Here is a 22,377-nt window from a genome sequence, read left to right as displayed (position 1 = left end):
TTGCATGCAGTAAAATCCAAGAGGCCAAGAAAAAACGAGCTTAATAGTTGTACAGGGTGAGGAGGAGAACCTCAAGGGACTTAATGTGGGGGGTGGCGGCAGGGATTTGGCAAGTTGAGTGAGAAGGGGCATAGCCCCTAATATTAATATGTGAATGAAGTAATTCAGATTATGCTGTGATGGTTTTCCTGGATGGGGAAGCTTAGCATGGCACTGTTGTTTTCTGCTGGATATTAGCTTGATAGCTTAAATAAAGGACAGAAAGACATTGGGTGATATCCAGTTGTCTTCCTCCACTGATAGAAGGCTGTTTGATCAGGTGGAGGCTTCCATTAGTGGAAAGGGCAGAGGCATTTTTTGCTGATTTCCCCTATCCTTTCTAGCCATCTGTCCCTGGTGGGTGAGGACACTTCAGAACAGCAAACAGTGCGATAGTGGTGCAGGAAACTGCAGGGAAGAGAGAGAATTGGCAAAAATCATCTCCCTCCCCCTTTCATGGAAGCCTTTGACATTTATCCACCGGTGAAAGAACACAACTGGATGCAAGCCTTGATTTATTTTTTCAGAAACAAAATTCTGCAATCAGTTAGGCTACTTAAAGCATTTCAAAGTCAGTAGGAGTTAAGCAGCCTAGCTGTTTACAGAACTGCAGCCTAAATCAACAAGGAACTAAGCCTATATCTGTAAGTGGGCAATATGCTGTTCATCCTATTCAGAAAGATGATCTTCGGAGCTATGAATTATTAACACATAACCGAGTAGCAAAATAAATAATTGATCTCCTAAAGTGCTGTGCAGCCTCCTCTCCTTCTGGTTTATTACATTTATTTCTTGTCTTACAGGCACCTATGGTGTTGGTTGGTACACTTTGATCCGTTTGCTTTGTGCTTGTGGCCATGAAAAAATCTGGTTGCTCATAAATTTTAGTTCCTAGTGCATGGGTTAACCTTTCAACATTTGGGTTGGGGGGAGAGGGATGGAAGATCCTCCCTGGCTGTGTTTCACAAGGGCTTGTTGCAGTTCATCCTAAGGCTCTGTTGGTAGATTGGTTTTGAGTTAAGGGAGAGCTCTGAGCCCACTTTGATCATTCCATGCTGTCCAGTGCTTTTAAAGTGAAGCACCAATTTGTTTTGCTCTGGCCTGACCTCTTGGCTGCTAGAGGAAGTCGCTCCATAATATCATGGGAATTAGTATATTGTGGCAGTATTGCAGCAAAGCCTTTCAGGGGCCCTATAGCTGTGTGCCTTATCACTCGTGGTGATTATTCATCAGGCAATGGTGCTCTACGTTTTTTAAAGCTATACGAGATCACATATAGCTTTCAGTTGTTCATGAATCTTTCAGTGGAAATTTGTTTCATGTTGGTACAAAACTAAATCAGATTTAGGAATAGATTTTTTAAGAAAAGAAGGAAAGCTTACGCAGGGGGCTCAGATAAACATCTGCACACGCCATGCTTCTGTGAGTTGCAAGAGCTCAGCCATAAGAAATGGGCAGTGGCCTTTTCCTCAATGGCTGGAGGAGGCGGCAAAGAAAGAACTGTGTGAGTGGAGGGGGGCCCTTTCCCCATCCTCTGGACGCTCTGGGAAACTCAACAAACCTACTGCATCTTGAACTGGGTGTGGAGAGTGAAGAGGGACTGCCCGAGGAAGGTACCATCCACCTTGGGCCTGTCCATAAAAAGCAAGCCTGGAGTGAACAACTGGGGTGATATCCACTGTTTCCAGGAACCCGTCTCATTGTGAGACATTTGTGGGTGAGCAGAGAGTTTAAGAAACCTGGGTGAGAACCCAGAGGCTTAGAGGGAGTGTATGCCAAATGGAAAATGAATTAATATGTGTGTGTGTTACACATGTGTGTGTAACTTTGTAACATTTTCTGTTGTTGTTTAGTTGTTTAGTTGTGTCTGACTCTTCGTAACCCCATGGACCAGAGCACGCCAGGCACTCCTGTCTTCCACTGCCTCCCGCAGTTTGGTCAAACTCATGTTAGTAGCTTAGAGAACATTGTCCAACCATCTCGTCCTCTGTCGTCCCCTTCTCCTTGTGCCCTCAATCTTTCCCCACGTCAGGGTCTTTTATGTAGCTATATTTTGGTAACTTGACCGTTGTTGATTTAGTTGTTTACACCGCTTAGAGATATTTTAAATATATTAAGTGGTATAGAAATTAAATAGCCAATAAACATACAGTGAACCTGTAAGTCCTCAGCCATCTAGGATTAGTTCTAACTTCTTTTGTTTTAGAAATTATGTTCATGTGAAATGTATTTTTTCTTTCTGTATGATTTGCAGCTAGTAGACATGAAGAGAATTTGGTCTAATATTTCCAAGAGTTAAGCTTGAAGAGGGTTTTGTATTGTTCCAAAGCCTGGTGCCTGCCCCTTTCTCTGCCAAGCCATGACAAGGGCACATGGGGCCACAGGAATACACACAGGGTCTGTGTCCCTTTGGAGAATAGAAGACACAGCAGAGACTGTCATGCTTTAAGAAATAGGGTTTATTCGCCTATTTACACCTTCAGTCTTCATGGAGGAAGTCCAGATCTTACATCATGCACATTTCTGGAGACAGCAGCACAAGTAACCTTCAGGCTGCTTTCCTCAAAGATGGATCCCATCCGCCGCCCCCCTTCTTCCCAGAAACCCCTTGCCCTCTCCCAGAGCAGTTACCTTGGCAACCTTCCAAATCTCCATGGTCCTTGTTAAAGACCCTCTATGGGCCCTCAGTGGCTCTCTATTGTTCCCTTAATGGCCTTAGCTTGGTCAGACTACCCAGGCTATCCTTTGCATCTTATATTTTTCGTTTCCCACCCCAAATAATCACAATCCTAGAATTTATTAATTTCTATGTTTCTCTTAAGTCTACAACAGTATTTTCTTTTCTCCCTGAAGAGAGTTGTAGCACTAACCCATTGGTTCCATTTGCCATCCTGCTACTCAAACCATCCAAACAAACCTATGTTTGTGGTGGGGAGGGGCGTTCCTTTAGATTCAAATAGTCAGAATTAGTCTATAACCCAAAGTTTGGTTGACTCTTTTTGGACTGCAAATGTTACTTGTGTCATCATTACTTTCAGAAAATGGTTATACTATGTAAAGGTGAAAGGTAAAGGACCCCTGGATGGTTAAGTACAGTCAAAGGCGACTATGAGGTTGTGGCGCTCATCTCACTTTCGGGCCGACAAAGCTGGCGTTTGTCCATAGACAGCTTTCCGGGTCAGGTGGCCAGCATGAATAAACCCCTTCTGGTGCAATGGAAGCCAGAGCATACAGAAACACTGTTTACCTTCCCACTGCAGCGGTACCTATTTATCTACTTGCACTGGTGTGCTTTTGAACTGCTACGTTGGCAGGAGCTGGGACAGAGCAACAGGAGCTCACCCTGTTACGAGCATTCGAACCACCAACCTTCCACAAGCCCTAGGCTCAGTGGTTTAGACCACAGCACCACCCGCATCCCCTATGGTTATACTACACCTAGTGATCATGCTGTGTGATTCCTCCCAAGTGAACTCCACTTGGACGCCCCCGTGGAAAAGATAAATAATAAAAATGGTTACCCGTAATTAGGAAAATACTTTTTTAAAGTTAGTCATAACATTTGTTTATTTATTTACTGGATCAACAAATGCCATTATTGTTAAGGGATGCCTTCTAATTCACACAGAAAAACAAATAACTATGCATTTTGTTCTGAAGGATAAAATTTGTACGTCTCATACATAAGTACTGACGAATTGGAATCCTGGCGCACAAGCAACCAAAGTATACAATCTCAGAGAAAATAAGTGAAATGTACTTGATATGCAGCAGATATTGATCCCATGTAATGATACCTTTGAAACAACTTTATTATCCTGAATGATTGACATTGGATCCTTCATTTTATTTGATGGATGTTGCTGCCGTAAAACGACAGTTGTTCATACCAATATTATTGAGCTGCCAGAATTTGAAGGACTGATTGATTGAAAAAGCCACTGGACTTTTTACTATTTTAAAACTAGTGTGATTCAGAAGCTAGGTAACTGACTCGGGGACACTCTGAAAAATTACATTTCCCTGCACAAAGATTAATCTCAGACCACATGGATCAGGAGAGTAGATAAGCATAGTGACTTCACTTACTGGCTTGGCAGTCAATATATTTGTGTTGTTATAAAAAGAGTTACCAGCATGAGTCTGACCAAGCTGCGGGGGGCAGTGGAGGACTCCATGGGGTCACGAAGAGTCGGACACGACTAAACGACTAAACAACAACAACAAAAAGAGTTATGTCAAACCTTATATTTCAGAGTATTCACTTATTGCTACTGTTTGTTTCCTTTGTGGAGATGTATGAGGTGATCATCAGGAATGACTCCTAATAATCCATTGCATTTCAGGGTCATGTTGTAATCCTAATTTAGGTCATTTGGATTACACCCCTGAGCTGTAGTGGTTTGGAAGAAGCACACAAATGTCTGACAAGCAGGAATGGGCAGTCCTGGCAGTATGTGTCAAAGGGAGAGGAGGAATGGGAGGAGATGCTGAGACTGTTGGCAAAAGGGTCTGAGTAGTTGGCTAGGAGACCCCCACCCCACCCAGCTGCTGCTGGACATTCAAGCAGTGGAGGGAGAGTCATGCAAGCCAGCCTCCAGCCCACATGCAGTGAACCCTGCCAATATATTCAGCAAACATTGAGCTAACCATTGGCTTGCCAAATTCAATTCTTGTTCTGGTTTCATTTTTGGTACGTCTTGCTTGTTCTGGCTGTTGGATGATCTTGATTGTTGCATCCCACATACATGATCTTGATGTCTGCATCCCACGTCAACTGGAGTGTATGCCACCAGGTGGTCTAAATCAGGAGTTGATGGGTTTTGTTGGGGAAGAGACTGGGTGAGGTAGAGATGGAACAGTTTTCTTGCAGTAAGACTGCCATGGGACTAACATGACATGTATTCTCACTGCATACATATTCATCCTGTACGTTTGTATTGAAACCTTTTTGTAGAAATCTGTTTTCATTGTTTTTACCTGCAAAGTCTTCTGACCCTGTAAAAGCTACTCTGCTCAGAGATGGTGTGTGAAACAATATAGTATGCTATGAAACATCTCATGGAGGATATGAAGGATATAGCTATCATTACAAATGTACCTACATTAATAATTTTATTTGTATGCTGCCTTTCCATAGTTCAGACTTACAATATGAAAAAGAACACACAATTATAAACTAACAAAAATAGTCATAAACAATACATAGAACAAAGAAATACGCAGCCAAATTGGAAAAAACCCACATAAATCATAATGATATAAAGATACAAAAATTAATATCAATAAGAACAACAACCCCCACCCAACAAAAATCCCTAAGCAATACTCCAACCCTACTCATTAGTTATGGGTCATGTACAAACTATATATAATCTCCATTTGCAAAGGCAATATGCTTCTGAATACCAGTGGCTAAGGAACACAAGTTTGTACGACTGCACTCATGTCCTTCTTGTGTGGCTTTGGGTTTTATGGAGTCTGCAGAGGACAGACACACTTGAAGACCAGCTACTGCTAACCACCACCACCAGAATTCAATTCCTTTAAATTCACAAACCATCCTAAATAAGCTTTTACATTTAAGAGCAAAGTAAGTTTTTAAAATATGATAGAGATAGATGATAGATAGATAGATAGATAGATAGATAGATAGATAGATAGATAGATATAGATAATTTACTTCCCACATGTGATTAGCTTTAGGGTAGTTTCATGTATTTTCAGTGGTTGATTCACTGAGTAGCTGAAAGGAGTAATTTTATTCAGTGTAGTGCAGTGTACAAGGAGATAAGTCATGCGTTACCAAGATCGATTTTTGTGAACAGAGAGAGCTCATAAATTTGACAGTCTGGTTCACTGAAGTTGATTTGTGCGTTGTGTGAGTTCCCTGCATATGTTATGCTGCTTGTGGAAGGAGACCATTCATGTGAGCTCTTAGGCATGCATAACGGTGACCAGATAATAGGGATATGTGACTCTTTGCAACATGCTAGCCAAGTCAGCATCTTCTCTTGTTTATCAGATTTATCCATAGAATATCCATTTACACCCTTGGCAAATATGTTTTATTTTATTTGTTATCTCTATAAGCCCTGAGCTATAGTTTTATTATGAATTCCATTCAAAGGGCAGGTTGTTCCTAAACTATTGAACATACAAACTAGTTGCATCCCTGATTATGCCCTTTCCTCCTCTAGGGAGGGGTGTAAAATTTGACATCCTCTTCCTAATGCAGCATTTATTTCAGTTTTTCAGTCTCTCTACCTTACCTATTTTCATTATACAAGTGGGATAGAGCAGCTCTGCCAAATACATTTCTCTTCCTGTTCTGCTTCTTCAAAAACCCATCTGAAAGAATCACCCTATGCTCTGAGTACTTATATGTAAGATAAGTGTGGGTCCACATCCTTTTAACTCTGCACTCGCTGTGCCCTCAACTGTTCTAGCAATAGATGTGGGAAGCTGTCTGAGCTGAGCTGTGAGTCAGGAACTATGGAAGTTTCAGCCATGGAATCAAGGGTATTTCCAAATGTGGGATGGGTTTTATGAGGTAGGGGAGGATATATTAATTGAAAATTATCCTTCCAAGTGCACACATGTGTGGCTTGAACCGTGTTTTAAATTCCCACCCTTGGCAGCAAAATCAAAAGAATAGGAATCAGGCTGCAAAGCCTTGTTTTCAGCAAGTCCAGCTATGAAGTAAGCTGGCTTCCCCCATCTTACCCCACTTAACAAAGAATCAGGCGGCAACTTGTAAAGTAAGTTTTAAAATAAGATTTACTTCATTTATAATCATGCATTGGTTCACAGAAAACACAGCAGTAAAAACTATAGGAGTGACTGGGCAGGACTGAACTCTGGTGACTGTTGTTTTCTGTAATTAGTACAAGTATTATTATTTTTTAAGTTGCTCCAATAAATGCATGTTTTGCATATCTAACCACTATTTGATAATATTTTATCAGTCAATTGAAGAAATTTTCTTTGACCAATCAAATGCCAGCTAGATTATGGAACTGGAACATTCTGAATAATAACCTTAATAATAAAAAAACACAAAATAAAAAACCCAAAATGCATAGAAAAATGCCCAGAAAAATCACTTGTGTTTTCAAGAAACATAATGTAAGACCTTAAACTATTTGTAACCTATTTCAGAGAAGAATTATTACTTCAACGAGGACCAAATAGTTTTCGAAAGACTAGTAAAAGCTCCTGCAGTAAATACAGTACCAATCCTGAAGGGAATGTGCCTAAGGCTTGGGGGTGGGGTGTACAAAAGTACACCCAAAATTTCCTCCAATGGGAAAAACCTGCATATCTCTAATGAAAAGAATTAGAGCCTTTGATCAATCACCTATTCTACAAACAATTAGCATCCACCTGTCTTGTTGCTTGGTAACAAAGCAACCAGAAAACAAAAGCTGAGGCACATCCTGGTATGATGCCTGGATGCCAGGGTATGGTCTGAAGCCATATAATTCAGCAACCTTTCTGAAGCAATGCAGATCTTGGTCTGGGCAATTCTTGGTTTGGAGATCACTTTACTGAGTTCAATGAAATACAGTGGTACCTTGGTTCTCAAACTTAAACTGTTCCGGAAGTCCGTTCCAAAACCAAAGCGTTCCCAAACCAAGGCACGCTTTTACATAGAAACTAATGCAAAACAAATTAGTCCGTTCCACACTTTTAAAAATAACCCCTAAAACAGGGGTTTTACTGTCTAACGAGACCATTGATCCATAAAATGAAAACAATAAATAATGTACTGCAGTCACACAATCAATCAATCAATCAATCAATCAATCAATCAGCAGCTGAACTGGGTTCCACACAGTCACAGAAACAAAAACGCAAAATAAATAGCAAAAACAGACAGACCTCAGCATAACGCTCAAAATGGAAGTGTGGCACTCAAAATGGAGCATGTTCGGCTTCCGAGAAAAGTTCTCAAATCGGAAAACTTACTTCCGGATGTGCAGTGTTTGGGTTCCAAGTTGTTTGAGCACCAAGGCATTTGAGAACCAAGGTAGGTAAGTAAGTAGGTAGGTGGGTAGGTAGGTAGGTATGTAAGTAAGTAAATAAGTGAATATGTAGCACCTTTATCCCTAAAGATTTTGAAGTGGCAAAGGCAATCTGTTCTCAGTGTTCCTTGTTCCTGAATGTACACTCCTGGATGATGGTCTTTGGTCAGAGGCATTTTGAAAATAAATTTTAAAAGTGCAATAGCTGTATTTTGTTTTTTATGTGTTGGGGCATCCTGCTACTATCGATCAACTGGTGTAAGTGAACTTCCATTCTAGCTATATCAGCCAGTAATTTGGTAACCTACTGAAATTCAGGTTGGGACTCCCATGGGCACATTGTTTAAGTCACTGTAGTGGAGAGGAGTTTGGTCACCTGTTTCACTTTATCCCTCTCTCGTTGGTAACAGGAGAGTTGAGCTAAGCAGACTCAAGTGAGTGCAGAAATACCGGTAATTGCATTGCATGCTTATGCAAGCTTTTTCAGACTAGCCTCCCAGATGCTTGCAAATTATCTTGTCATTTAATTAGGTCCTTTCACCTGCATTAAAATGTAAAATATGACAGCACCCCTAAAACTACAGGTTTGTGTCCTGCGGTACCATGGTACTGTTGTAAGATCGAGTCCCTGCTGAATAGTAGTTGCTCTTCAAATATTGCTTGCTGCAAATTGTAGCGAGAAAACAAGTTTTCAGGAATGTATTTTTTTACAGTAAGATATTCCCCAAGAAAGTTGTCCAGGGGGCATTCATTTAGCATTTATTCATTATTCATGTATCATCACACAAGCATCTTGAAGATTAAGTGTGGGGAAAGGCAAAGCTCATGATAGCACAGATGGTACAGGTGAAATGTGCACAGCAAAGGAGCTGTAAAGAGCATGTGAGAATGAATTGTGTTTGGAAAAATCTGCTGCGTTGGGAATACCAGGAGTCCAAATCTAACACTTAGTTAATAGCATAATGCCAGGAGAGACCTGCATAGCTAGCAGTATGTGGCACCAGGGACTATGAGCAATCACAAACATGCTGGCTCTAAACAGGCAGGCAAAGCGAAGTTTTATTCTGCCGTTGAAGACTGTGAAAAATAATAATCTAGTGAGGAGATTGGGGGGAAAGGCAAGCTGGGGGACGGGGGGGGCTCAAACCAAAATTACTATTTGAGACCTTTTGGTCTGTTCTGGGAAGGGCAGGAAAGAGGAAATGGATCTCAACTCTGTGGGATGTAAAACTTATAGCAGTCAAGTACAACATTCCTATAGTGGACATGTTAGGGGATGTTTTGTACCACTTAGGAGAAGACTTTCTGTTTCCTCCTGAGCTGGGACAGACTTCCACTACATATGACTTAAAGAGGGTGTGGTCTGTTGTACTAGCATGGAGGAGCACATGGCTTCCATGTTCTGATCAATGTGTGTTCTCCATTTTGTATGTTGCTGTGTGTTTGGAGAAGTGACTGCTTAGTCGCAGTCACTTGGGACTAACTTCTTTCTGGAATAGTTCTAGTTGTTATGTAACCTAAGCCTGCATTCAGGAGTATGTCTGTGAACCTGAATGAATCTGTGAGGAAACTACTTTTATATTAATGTGAATCAGACTCTTGTGTTTATTCTTTTTAAGAGGGATTAGAAGGGATTTTACCAGGAAAGAATATTTAATAGTAAGACTCAGATGAGTCAGCAATAAGCTGATGGCTGCGTAATTTGAAACGGGGGGTGTTTGGAACTCTGCTAGAATATGGAACTTGCTAGTGCAAGTTAAGAAGGATATCATTAAATAATATATCCTCTCCTGCCTCCCTAATAATCCCAAACTCAACTGTCGCTAACCCTGACATCCCCATGTGGTTCTGAAAAAAATGTGGTTCACAGGCTGTAATTCTCACAGCCCTAAAAATTCTCTCCTCACCCACAATCTTACTATTATTGCTTGAGCCCCAGCCTCACTCCACCTGCCCTACTGTATGGAGATTATAACTGTGGTCTACATTATAGGGCTGCTTGTATGAAACGCTGAGAAAGTATTAAAAGACTGCTTTTAGAGTGCATTTATATAAAGCATTTCAAATGGTAACGTGGTGGCCCAAACAGTCTATTCCTAGTTCATATGCCTTTCACATGCTTTCATGCATAAGTCGATTCCATCTCATTATTGCCACAGTCTGAGGTTTCATAGCATTGCTGAGTTGGAAGGAACCCCCCCCCCCAAGGGTCATGTGTTCGCGATCCCCTGCAATGCAGGAATCAAAAACCTTTGTTGTGGTGGTGGTGTTTTAGGAATCTGCATGGAAATGTGTATGTATTTAAATATTCTAAACTACTTTATTTAAAAAAAAATAAAAATGCATTTCTTAACTTTCTCTCTCTCTGAGAGAGAACTATGTTAGGAAGTTCTAATCCAGCAATTAAGTTCCAATCTGGCCATTAGTCTGCCAGGTGCAAATCAGGTTGGTTTGTGTCAGTGTTTGAAAACATCAAGTACTGTGCTGCTTTATCATCCCTGTGACAGTGGTGACACATTATTCGGCTGCATCAGACTTCCATTTCCCAGACTTTTTGTCACTTCCCCCAACAGGTTTTTATGGTTGAGTGCAGATTGGGATTATAATTTAGCCGTTTTGGGAAGCTGCTCTCGAGACTGAGCAATTGCAGTAGGGAATTTTTGTCCATATTGCCTTTTAGGACCATTTCAGTATAATTATGGTAGTATTTTGGGAGATACTGTTATCATGCAAAGGGGACAGATTACCATCTCTCTAGTCTTCTGAACCATATTGCCAAGTAGTAATTTTTACTTTCTTTATAGATGTTATATAAGAGATTTCAGTCTTAAATATTTTATAACTTCTTAAAAACAATCAGCCCCAAATTTATATACAGATGCAGATGCTGAGCACTTAGAATTAAACTAGGCACATTAGCAGAAATTATAGAGAGCTTTGCTTTATTTGCTCAACCGTAAAACATTTAACCTCTGAATCTGCTGTTTTATGTACTCATAATTTTAATATGTAACTAACAGTGAACTATCACCCACTTCAGTATTGCCGGAAGTTCATTGTGAAGTGTTTTGTTTTTTACCTGGGGAGGTGAACATCATGTTTTGCTCTGGGTTTTTTTTTTTTTTTAATGCTTTTGGTAAATATTATAGCAACTATGCTTGAAAGCACTTTCTCCACAATCATTTTTAATTCAGTGAGCTAAGTGAAAGCTATGCTAAGATGGGATGTTAGGAACCAGCACATTCCTTCAGAGAAGAAACAGTTTTTATCACGTGTCACTGTTTCCAATCGCAAAGTCAGGGGAGTGTCTCTTATCAACCAGAGGGCTGACCCATTTTGTTCACTTCTTTGCTTTCTTGTATGTTTATTAGAATGGAAGTCCAAACCACCAGAATTTAGGTCATTATCAGGCCTTCCTTTCTGTCACCTTCATCCTAGCTTCTAAACAGCAGCCTAAAAAAGGTAAAGACCCCTGACAGTTAAGTCCAGTTGCATACAACTCTGGGATTGTGGCGCTCATCTCGCTTTACTTCCTGTGGGAGCTGGCGTTTGTCCGCAGACAGTTTTTTTGGGTCATGTGACATGACTAAGCCACTTCTGGTGAAACCAGAGCAGTGTACGGAAACGCCGTTCACCTTCCCACCAGAGCAGTACCTATTTATTTACTTGCACTAGTATACTTTCGAACTGCTAGGTTGGCAGGAGCTGGGACCGAGCAACGGGAGCTCACCCCGCCGCGGGGGATTTGAACCGCGACCTTCTGATCGGCAAGCCCAAGAGGCTCAGTGGTTTAGATCACAGCACCACCCGCATCCCCAAAGAGCAGCCTACTTTGAAGACATACCCTCCCTATCACCATGTGGATTTAGACTGTGAGTTTGGGGCGTAGAAGGCCTAAATCACAGGCATTAAATCACCAGGAGATTTCTGTTTTGAATTAGTGCTAAATGTAGTCTAGTGTTGCTTCCAGTGTAACGAGAGAATGATACAGTCTTCCTCAACCTGGTGCTTTCTGACTCTTTTGGACAACAGCTCTCATCAGCCTCAGCCAGAGAGTTGTAGCCCAACAGCTGAAGGGGGCCAGGTTGGATAAGGATAACAACAGATTATGTTAAGGATGAAAAAAACCACTGCATTTTTCCACTAGTGCCAGTCAGTGGTAAGGCATTAGCAGAGACAGGAAGATGCCTTATGTGATAACATAAAGCACAACAAGTTTACAACATAGGTAAGTATGGGAAGAAAGGCATTCCTACTTTCACCACCTTCATGTGTGCCCTCTTGGATAATTTTTTTTAAATTGAATTACATATTCTTCTATTTCAATGTACCTTTGGTGGATGTTACTCATTTTTTAATTATATTTTATGTGATTATAATACACCATGAAGTCACTCAATATGAATTGGATAGATGGATGGATGGATAGATTTAAAATAATACTAACATTGGACCGCTGTTTTTTTTTTTGGGGGGGGGGGAAATGTAGATCACACAATGTCTAGTTGCACTCTGCTTAATGTTTTGCTGAAAATCAAGATGTCTAATTGGCCCTGATAAAACCAGCCCAGGAACTCCTTGCCTTCCCTCTTTGCAACCCTTGTGTGCAGAATTAAGAATTGTGTGCCACTTAAGTGACACAGTAAGAGCTCTTCTTCCTGTGTCAAGACTATTTAATTCTATTCCCTGGAGCTCTTATATATCTTTTCCAGTAACAAATATTTTGTGCTAAACTGAATGTACTAAATTGGCTTGTGAAAGCAGGTTTTTATTTTATTTTATTTTTTAAAAAACATGCGTATATACTTCACACATTTTCCTACTCAGACACAGTTAGTTGCTGCAGCTTTTCAGATGTGTTCAGAATAATTGTGTTTTTATTGTTATATTTATCTTCCTTTTAGTTTTTGTTTTGTGTGTGGTTTTGCTAATTTAGATGTTTCCACTGGTGAATTTGATGGATTGTGTGTTCTGTAGCATTCAGAGGATGCTATAAAGTAAAGGACTGCTCTATTTTTGTTTTTATTTTCAGACCCCACAGCCCATATAGTGCACAGGTGTAAATCTTGGAAGTCTAGCTGCTCTTCAAGGTCCTAAGCAGATGTTTTCCCCTTTCAGTGATAAGTTTACTAGTCATGCTTTAGATTAGCCTTCTGCAGTCTTTGGCAACTAGATACTGTTGGATTAAAATCCCAGTCATCCTCAGGCAGCATGGTCAACAGTCAGGGATGAGAGTTAAACTAACCCTAGGCTGTTAACTGGACTCATGGTTCTTGATGTTATTTATTTAAATTTATATACCACCCTTCATCCAAAGACCTCAGGGCAGTTCACAAATAAAAGAAATAATTATTTTTATTGGACACTGTCACAAGTGCCCTCACAGCAATCTATATAAAGCACTAAAAACAATATGAGTACAAATCCTAAAATACAGTTTTACACCACAGCAGCAAAACAATTACAAAACCAATCCCATAAAGATGCCAGAACTGAAGTTATTTAAACATGCACTCACAGCTTCTAATCTTTGTTTCTGTGATACAGATATGTTTGACATCAGCACACAGTCTCTGCACTACTGCAAGTGTGGCATTTGAGATGAAACAGTAGAATACATTCTAGGTAGTATATGAAAGGTTTAGCATCTTTTACTTGCAAGTGTGATGGAAGGACTCAAGACTTTAAAAGAAGCAGAGGGGATGGGGATCTGTATCCATCTCTTTTCTCCTGAGGGTTATAAATAAGAAGAGCACCATTATTACTTAAAGACTTGATGGAGTTTGTAAATAATTGTCTTGTGATGTAAAGTCCCATTAATACTCAGGAAATGTGTTTCAGTTTATATCACCCAAAGAAGATACTTCAAATCAGCAAGAGAATGCACAAGGGAGTATTGTGTTCTTAAAATGATGATAGTTTCAAGTAAATATTGGAAAAATAAGATACTCTACCAGTGTTGGAGCACTGCCATCAATTTCTTTATCATGCAGAGATGAAAGTGAAATTGTCACAGGATAATCACAGGGATGTTGTCGTTTTAGAATAATTAATGTTGTTGACAATTGAAAATTAGGCTGTGCAAACATTACCGCTTATTCCAGCTCCATGTGCCCCCCCCACTGGTGGTGTTTGAAGTCAAATGCAAATGAGGTTATCCACAATCCAGAGGCATCTTGTAGCTTCTTGAGAAATGCTCCTGTGTGGTGTGCTTTTCTCCTCATGGAAGCTTCAGTTAAGCTGAAGAGTGCACATTTCAGGGAGCTGTTGCACACATGCCAGTAACAGTGCATGGGCAATTTACTGAGTCTGTGAATTGGGGTTTGGGATGAGGAAACTAATCAGGTAATGCATATTGGGTGAAGCTATCCCAACCCTCTCTCTGATCTGTACAACAGGTTAGGAATGTGACTTGAAACACAGTGGTGGGGGGAAGCAACCTCACTGTGTTTCAAGCTGCTAATGTGTGCATCATTTTAGTGTAATCTCTCGTTTTGTATTTAATTTGACTAAATACTTTTATTTTTGAAGTGTGTTAGGCATATGGAATATTTAATGAGGGCACAGCAAATATGAATAACTTGACAATCTAAAATGTTTGTATTCAGTATCACCCAGAGAACATTTAGACATCAGAAAAGTCAGGGATATTAGAGGTAACCCTAAGAAAATAGGCCTTATGTCAAAGCAGACTATGGCTCCATCCAGCTCAGTATCATCCCAGATGACTGGCAATAGCTCTCCAGTGTTTCAGATGGCAGGTACGGTATTCCTTGTTGCCCAGTATTCCACTCACCTCAGCTTCTTGATATCGCCTGCTACAAAAGATCCGGGAGGAGGAGATAGAAAAGATTGGAAGCAGCTGGCCGTTATCAGATTGACTGGCTGCTAGCCTTACAAAAGGTGTGGTGAACTGCCTCAGTACAGGCCACACCAAAGGAGATCTTGCCTTTGCAGTTCCCCATTGGGATACCCCTTGAGGTTGCCATAAAGGTGAGAGAGTTAATTCCATGTTGTTTTTCATTAGGCCTGAAGGTTGCGTAAGGAATATTTAGCTGTATAACAAGCTTGAAGGGGTGACTCCAAAAGAGGTGTCCCTTTAGATCATCACTCTCATGATGATTGCTTTTACCTGATGAAGTAGAAGATAGGATGTGGGACCAAGGATGGTGTAGAGGAGTGGGACTTAGACTTTGCCCTCTCAGCTTAGTCATGTGACCTGGCATGCCAGCAAAAAGGTTGCTGCACCTCAAACATTATTTTAAAGGCTTGTTTTTTTCTTCTGCCTGGCTTAGGCTGGCTTAATCAGCAGTTACCTCACTGCTGAACAGAGTTTGAATCTGGTGCAACTTTACACCTGCTTAGCTTAATTTACAGCAGCTTGCTTTATGCCAACTTCTTGTGTGTAGGCTTGTTCCCTTAGTCAAGGCAACTTCCAGTGGATTGCTTGAAGTGTACTCTGTCGTCTGAGCTGTACAAAGATGTTGTCTCAGCAAAGGAGTCGTCTGAAGTCTGTAACGGCCTGACCTTCCAGTGCCCTTCTATCCTAGAAAACTATCTGAGTTTTTACAGGTTATAGACGATTTTTTCCTGCATGACAAGGAGTAGGAGGAGCTATAAGGCAGTCATCTCTGGAATCTGATATGAAAGCCACATTGCCCAGCTCAGATAGTGTGATTGGGGGTGCCATGAATGACGTGATCTGTGATTTGTATGACAACATATATAATATTATTTGCTAAATGATGTGATAATTTGGCTTGATTTTTGCTGACTCCAGTTATGTTCTGCTGTGTGTGTGAGTTCTCTGCCGAATCTTTTTGTTACTGTACGAGAACCTCGATTGACATTACTGCATTTTTAAAAAATCATGTTTTAAATGTTGTGGACTATCCTGAAACACTCATGTGCTGAATGTCAGTGTATACATTTATCAAATATATATTCATGATAAGCTAAGAGTCTGAATCTAAAACCACCCTAGTAATTGTATCATAGGTTTTGTGTATATGCTGTTCAGGGTTTTTGTACCCTTGCCTTTTTGAGTCTTCTAATAAAACAATTCAGCTCTTTTTCATGTAATAAATTTTGTTAATATATTTAAAGGCCTTGCAGCCATTAGATTTCATAGACCATTTGGCTTCTCGGTCCCACATTATTAGAGAGACCAGATATGCTTGTCTGGTGTCTTGTGCAGTTTTTGAGGTGAAGATTAGTGCCGGGGGCTGGAGGGAAGAACATCAGACTGACAGCATAACCCCCTCCCCCAACAAAAAAATTATCTACTTACTCCCTGAACATGGAGAATATGTTCAGAAATGTGTAAAGAAATATGTCCTAAACAAGTGTGGATGTAAAAAAACCCACTCCTGGCAGATTTAAGGTTCACAACTGATGCTGAAGTTGTACAGCTGTCTACAGCCATAATTACACCACTTTGTGGCCGCAGGCTCTTAATTACTACTTTTACTACACAGTTCTTTTCCATGTCATCCTCTTGTTTCACCAGCCCAGATTTACACCAGAAAGAAAGATGACATTTTTGAGGTTGAATGCTTCTTTCTGTCAAAAAGCATACTGTGCGTGAAAAGTATAATAAAAGCAATATCGCAGCAATATTGCAGCATCAGTGAAACAATTGTTTAAACAGCAAAACAGTGGATCATAGAATCAGAGTTGAAAGGGGACCCAAGGGTCATCTAGTCCAGCCCCCTGCAATGCAGGAATCTCAACTGAAGCATCCATGACAGATGGCCGTCCAACCTCTGTTTAAAAACCTCCAAGGAAGGAGAGTGAAAACAGTTGAAGAGTGCTAAAATTTAATTTATAATGTGTACCATAGTAGTGTTTGTTGTCTTCACATAAATGATGTAGAACACAAATGAGATTTATTTATTTGCTTTTAACATTCTATCTTTCCTCAGGTTCTCAAGGTAGTTTACAGTTTAAAATAATGGCTTATCAGCTAATAGATAATAGAGACTTTCGTTATTTATCTAAAAGTATTTATATGCCACTTGGTCTATAAAAAGCATTTATATACTGCTTAGTATATATTTTTTAAATGTCCAAGCGGTGGTACATGGTACAAAAGGAAGAAGGAGGGAAGGGGGAAATGAGCAACACACAGGCTCTACTACTTTTATGCTGTTAAATAACTGACTGAAATATTTACCAGTGCCGGAAACAGTTATGGACAGCGAAGAGTCAAATCACATTTGATCCTATCTTAATTAACAAAGGGGGCACTGCTGTTTCACACTCCTGTCTCTCTGTTATAGCCATATAGAATAGATGCTGATGGAATCAGCTCTGTGAGATGGAGCTAATCCAAACGAGGATGATGCAGTGGGCTAAAGGTTCGCCCCTTCGTTTGCAGCCAGGTGTGCTGTATGACTGCTGTTGTGTTATATTAGTTAGGATATTGTGTTTAATAAGTTTGTCCTGAGCAAGACCCAGTATTTGAAGAGGAGGTGGAAAGAGGGAGAGGAAAGATGCAGAGAGAAAAATATGCCGAGAATGTGACTAGCTATTATGACTAAAGATCTTCCTAAGCATTTTTTAAATCTATTCCTCATGGGACAAAGGAGTAAATATGAAAACTGCTGATGGCGATGGTTGTGGGATGAGCTGTTCGCCAATGGAGGGCATCTTATTTTCTCACATGCAGCCAGGTCTGTTTTGTGTCCGAGATACAAAAAGCATGATTTTGCTGTAAATATGGAGATGCAAGAAGTGGTACAAAAAAGAACTATATATAGATTGGCTGGCAGCATCATGGAATCGCTTCAGGCACAGCCAAATACAATTTGCAGTTGCTTAAGTTTTCCTGACACCACTCTCAGATCATCATTCTGTTCAGGTAAATAATAAACAGTTTTGTTTGTTAAACAATACTACAATTAATCATGTTGTTGTTTAGTCATTTAGTCGTGTCCGACTCTTCGTGACCAGAGCACGCCAGGCACTCCTGTCTTCCACTGCCTCCCGCAGTTTGGTCAAACTCATGCTGGTAGCTTCGAGAACACTGTCCAACCGTCTTGTCCTCTGTCGTCCCCTTCTCCTTGTGCCCTCCATCTTTCCCAACATCAGGGTCTTTTCCAGGGAGTCCTCTCTTCTCATGAGGTGGCCAAAGTATTGGAGTCTCAGCTTCAGGATCTGTCCTTCCAGTGAGCACTCAGGGCTGATTTCCTTAAGAATGGATGCGTTTGATCTTCTTGCAGTCCATGGGACTCTCAAGAGTCTCCTCCAACACCATAATTCAAAAGCATCAATTCTTCGGCGATCAGCCTTTTTTATGGTCCAGCTCTCACTTCCATACATCACTAATGTGCAAAATAAAACAGAAATGCCTAGTTGCCATGAATAGGACAGGGTAAACCTTTGTTAATCCTACCCTAGGCCACACTCATCCATGGCTGTGCTTCATGCCTCCTTCAAGTGCTTTTGCCTGGCTGAATTGTGGTCTTGGATGGGTGCCTCTTGCTTGCTTGTGCAGAGAGATGTGGTATGTAGAAAACTCCTGGCTTTTGCAGGACTGGAACATAAGTCAACTGTACAAAGCTCAGACTCGCATCTCTTGCTCCACCAGCTGCTTACCTCTAGCATCTCCCACCACTGGCATGGGCTGGGAGAGGGTTTACAGAGTATATATAAAATGCACACGCTTTTGCTCTCTCAGATTAAGGAGCTTCCCTGAGCTTGGTCAAAGCTAGAGATTACTGCTTCCGAGACTCAGGAGCTTCCCAGAGCTGTGCACAGTTCCCAAGAGCATTCTAAGTTATCCTTTAGACACATTTGCACAGCTCTGCCTGAGCAGTGATTAGCCTGTAGAATCTTAGAATAAAAAGTAGTGAAATACTTGATTTCTGTGCTACTTGCTTTGCTGTTTGACAAAAAGGTTTTCTTACTGAATATGAAAAATTCCTATTCAGCAGTTTAAAATCCTACCACTACCACTCCATGTCCAGGTAGTGCATTTGTATGATTCCCACAGCACTGGTATGCCTCTACCACTTTCTCAGCATCAGAATGAACGTGTAGCCTTGTATTGGAGCCGCTAATCTTTCATGACAGATTTTCAAATACCAAGAGTCAAAGACCTGTGGTAACAAAGAATATCCTGAGAAAGCAAAACCATAGCTATTTTTGTCTTGCACTTTCTTTGCACATCATACCAATTATAAACCACTTGTGCCTCAAGAGACAGCTTTTCAGTCAGAAGTAGCAGTGTAATAGCATCTGATATTTCTGCTCTAAGCCAGAAAATTAATCATGTTTGCTTTCATAAATCTGGATTTAACAATGTATGAAGAATTGATTGATCTCAGCATTCTCTTAGGTTATAGCACAATGTATAATTATCTCATTTTTAAGCATACAAACAATATAAATACTAAATTTTAACACACACTCATAAGTAAGATTCAAGTAACTCAAAGTTGCATTAACACATTGGTCTCAATTCATTATGCCTCTGCATGTGTGTACAAATGATTGTGCAAATGATGTTGCCTTGGTTTTCCTGCTTCCCCCAGACAATGGCCCAAGCTTCTTAATTATATGTATACAACATCCACATGCATAAATGCATCAAAGCCATTTAATTATTTCAAAATATCCAATAATTTAGAATATTCTGGTAGATCTAAAGATGGTCGTGGCCACTTATTTTGGCTAACTTACCGTTAACATAACTCTCTGCACTGCCATTTAATTCTTTTACAAATTTAGAAAATCTTGATGCATTATGTATGCATTTTTTTTAAAGGACATTAACTTTTATTTGATATTTAAACTTTTATTCTGTAGTGGGTGGGTGGGTGGGTGGGTGATGTCTATTTGCTATGTTATGTATTTTATCCCACCTTGGAATCATAAATCGGTGAATGTTGGGATATGGAAAATGGAAGAATAAATAGATGCAAGATCTAGAGTTGGATGCAGACTTCATTTGCATAGATGGGATTATCTTCTCAGCAAGGTTCGAATGAGGGGAAAGCGCCAAATGCTGCCTGCCACCTCCTCCATTGCCTCCATTGTGACCTCCCACACAGTCTCAGAGGGTTGTCTAGTGCAGGAAAGGAGTCATCAACCTTTATGAGCCAATGGGTACACCTGGAATTTTGAGGAAGTTCTGTGGGGATGTAACATAAAAAAATGGCTCTCAGAACTTAAAGGGCAGAAAAAGGGTCATGACTACAAAAAGGTACAGACATGCCCCTGCATTTTTGCCACTGCATTGTTACCACTGCCCCCATCAATGAAGGGAAAGGCACCCATATAAACCACCATTGCAGTTGCTCACAGAGAGAAGCTCCTTGCAGTTGTCCTGTGCTCAGAACAGAAAGGAGAGTTGGATCTGGTCCTGGCATCCAATGAATTGTGGGCACATTCGAGGCTGCATGTTTAATGTAGGAGAGTCTGAGCCCAGGGTAAAAGTACATACCGCAAATCAGGAGAGTCGTGAGTGCCAAGAGGATGAGCTGGGCTGGATGGGCCATTGTGTTGTTTAGTCATGTCCGACTCTTCGTGACCCCATGGACCAGAGCACGCCAGGCACTTCTGTCTTCCACTGCTTCCCGCAGTTTGGTCAGACTCATGTTTGTAGCTTCGAGAACACTGTCCAACCATCGCGTCCTCTGTCGTCCCCTTCTCCTTGTGCCCTCCATCTTTCCCAGCATCAGGGTCTTTTCCAGGGAGTCTTCTCTTCTCATGGGGTGACCAAAGTATTGGAGCCTCAGCTTCACGATCTGTCCTTCCAGTGAGCACTCAGGGCTGATTTCCTTAAGAATGGATAGGTTTGATCTTCTTGCAGTCCATGGGACTCTCAAGAGTCTCCTCCAGCACCATAATTCAAAAGCATCAATTCTTCGGCAATCAGCCTTCTTTATGGTCCAGCTCTCACTTCCATACATCACTACTGGGAAAACCATGGCTTTAACTGTACGGACCTTTGTTGGTAAGGTGATGTCTCTGCTTTTTAAGATGCTGTCTAGGTTTGCCATTGCCTTTCTCCCAAGGAGCAGGTGTCTTTTAATTTCGTGACTGCTGTCACCGGATGGGCCATTAGCCTGATCCAATAGGCTCTGCTTATGGTCTCATGAAATGAGCAGAAATAGCCATAAGCCTCCTGTGCATTGTTCAGTTTTGAAGGAGTATTTACTGAGACCTTTTGCAGGCATCATGGTACTGGCAAGCACACTTGAACCTGCAGGCATCTCATTGGAGACCCTAGGATAGAAAGTATTGCTGGAGGCTGTAAGGGGATGGCCGCAGCCTTTGCAGGCAAAGTCTGAATCTAAGCCATAACCAGGAAATTATGAGCTCCCACCAAGTTAATTACCATTCGAGATAAAGGTTAAAATAATTGAATCAACATATATGATTGTGTGCTGCCTACAAGTTGAAAGGAGATTCTGGAACATAAGGGGCAGTTGAAGGCTATAGCCCGACCTGACGAGACCAGTGAAGGAAAGCGCTGTTTTATTTTTTTATGTTCAATAACTCTCCTGAGTGTATAATCCTTAGAGCATTCTGATTTTAAAATATGTTTAACCAATTTTTATTTTGGGGGTAAAAAAATAAGCCTAAGGAAAAAACAGCCATGAGAATATTCATTTGGTAAACAAGAAGTGTAAAACAGAGCTTAGCTTTCATGAGAGATAAGGGCCTCTTTGTCAAATTGTCAATGACCTGAGACAAGCAGCCTCCCTAGGGATTCTTTAATGTATTCATTATTGTTTTGAGGGTGCATTGAGTTCACTAGTTGAATTATTTCCACATTGTAGCTAAAAACAACAAGAAGAAAAAACCTTCTGTATGAAATGTACAAGCATTATGCCTGACTAGAAATTGGGATGGAGTGAGCGGGGAATATGAGTTGATCAATGAATGGACTTCAGTTCATAGCATTTCAAGATAGTTACTGTACTTTTCCGTGTATAAGATGAGGTTTTTTATTATTATAAAATAATCTTTAAAAATGGGGGGTTGTCTTATAGACAGTGCATTGGGGGGGACTGGGAATTAGTTGCTGCCTTGGGCAGGAGGTTTTCAGGTGATAGGGCAGTTGATGGGTGGCTGCAGCAAGGGCTGGTGGCTATTGGCTGTCTCTGCAGCAATTTGGCGGGTGATAAGCGGCGGCTGGCGGCAAGGGGGCAGATGATTGGTGACTTTGGTGATGCGTGTGAGTGGCAGTGTAGGTCCGCCGGGTGAGTGATTTTCAGCAAAAAAAAAAAAAAAAAGCTCAACTCTGGGCAATCCTCCCCCCCAAAAAAAAGTTCAAGAGGGGGCATCTTATACATGGAGG

General features: G+C 40.8%; 1 protein-coding gene across 11 annotated transcripts in view; it reads left to right on the top strand.

Moving 5' to 3' along the window:
- Positions 1-22,377, top strand: part of LOC307206094 (contactin-4) — a 532,821-nt gene that overhangs the window by 326,526 nt on the left and 183,918 nt on the right. Inside the window, exon 1 of one of the 11 annotated variants that reach the window (XM_079958881.1) lies at positions 20,251-20,274. The exons of the other annotated variants lie outside the window; for them this stretch is intronic. The gene's annotated coding sequence lies outside the window, so the exon portion shown is untranslated. Of the gene's footprint in view, positions 1-20,250; positions 20,275-22,377 lie in introns of those variants that run through there. 11 annotated transcript variants of the gene reach the window in all.

Source organism: Podarcis cretensis, assembly GCF_951804945.1.
Source record: "Podarcis cretensis genome assembly, chromosome: 2".
NCBI lineage: Eukaryota > Metazoa > Chordata > Lepidosauria > Squamata > Lacertidae > Podarcis > Podarcis cretensis.
Note: the sequence above shows the minus strand (reverse complement) of the source record. Positions and strands in the feature narration are given on the sequence as shown.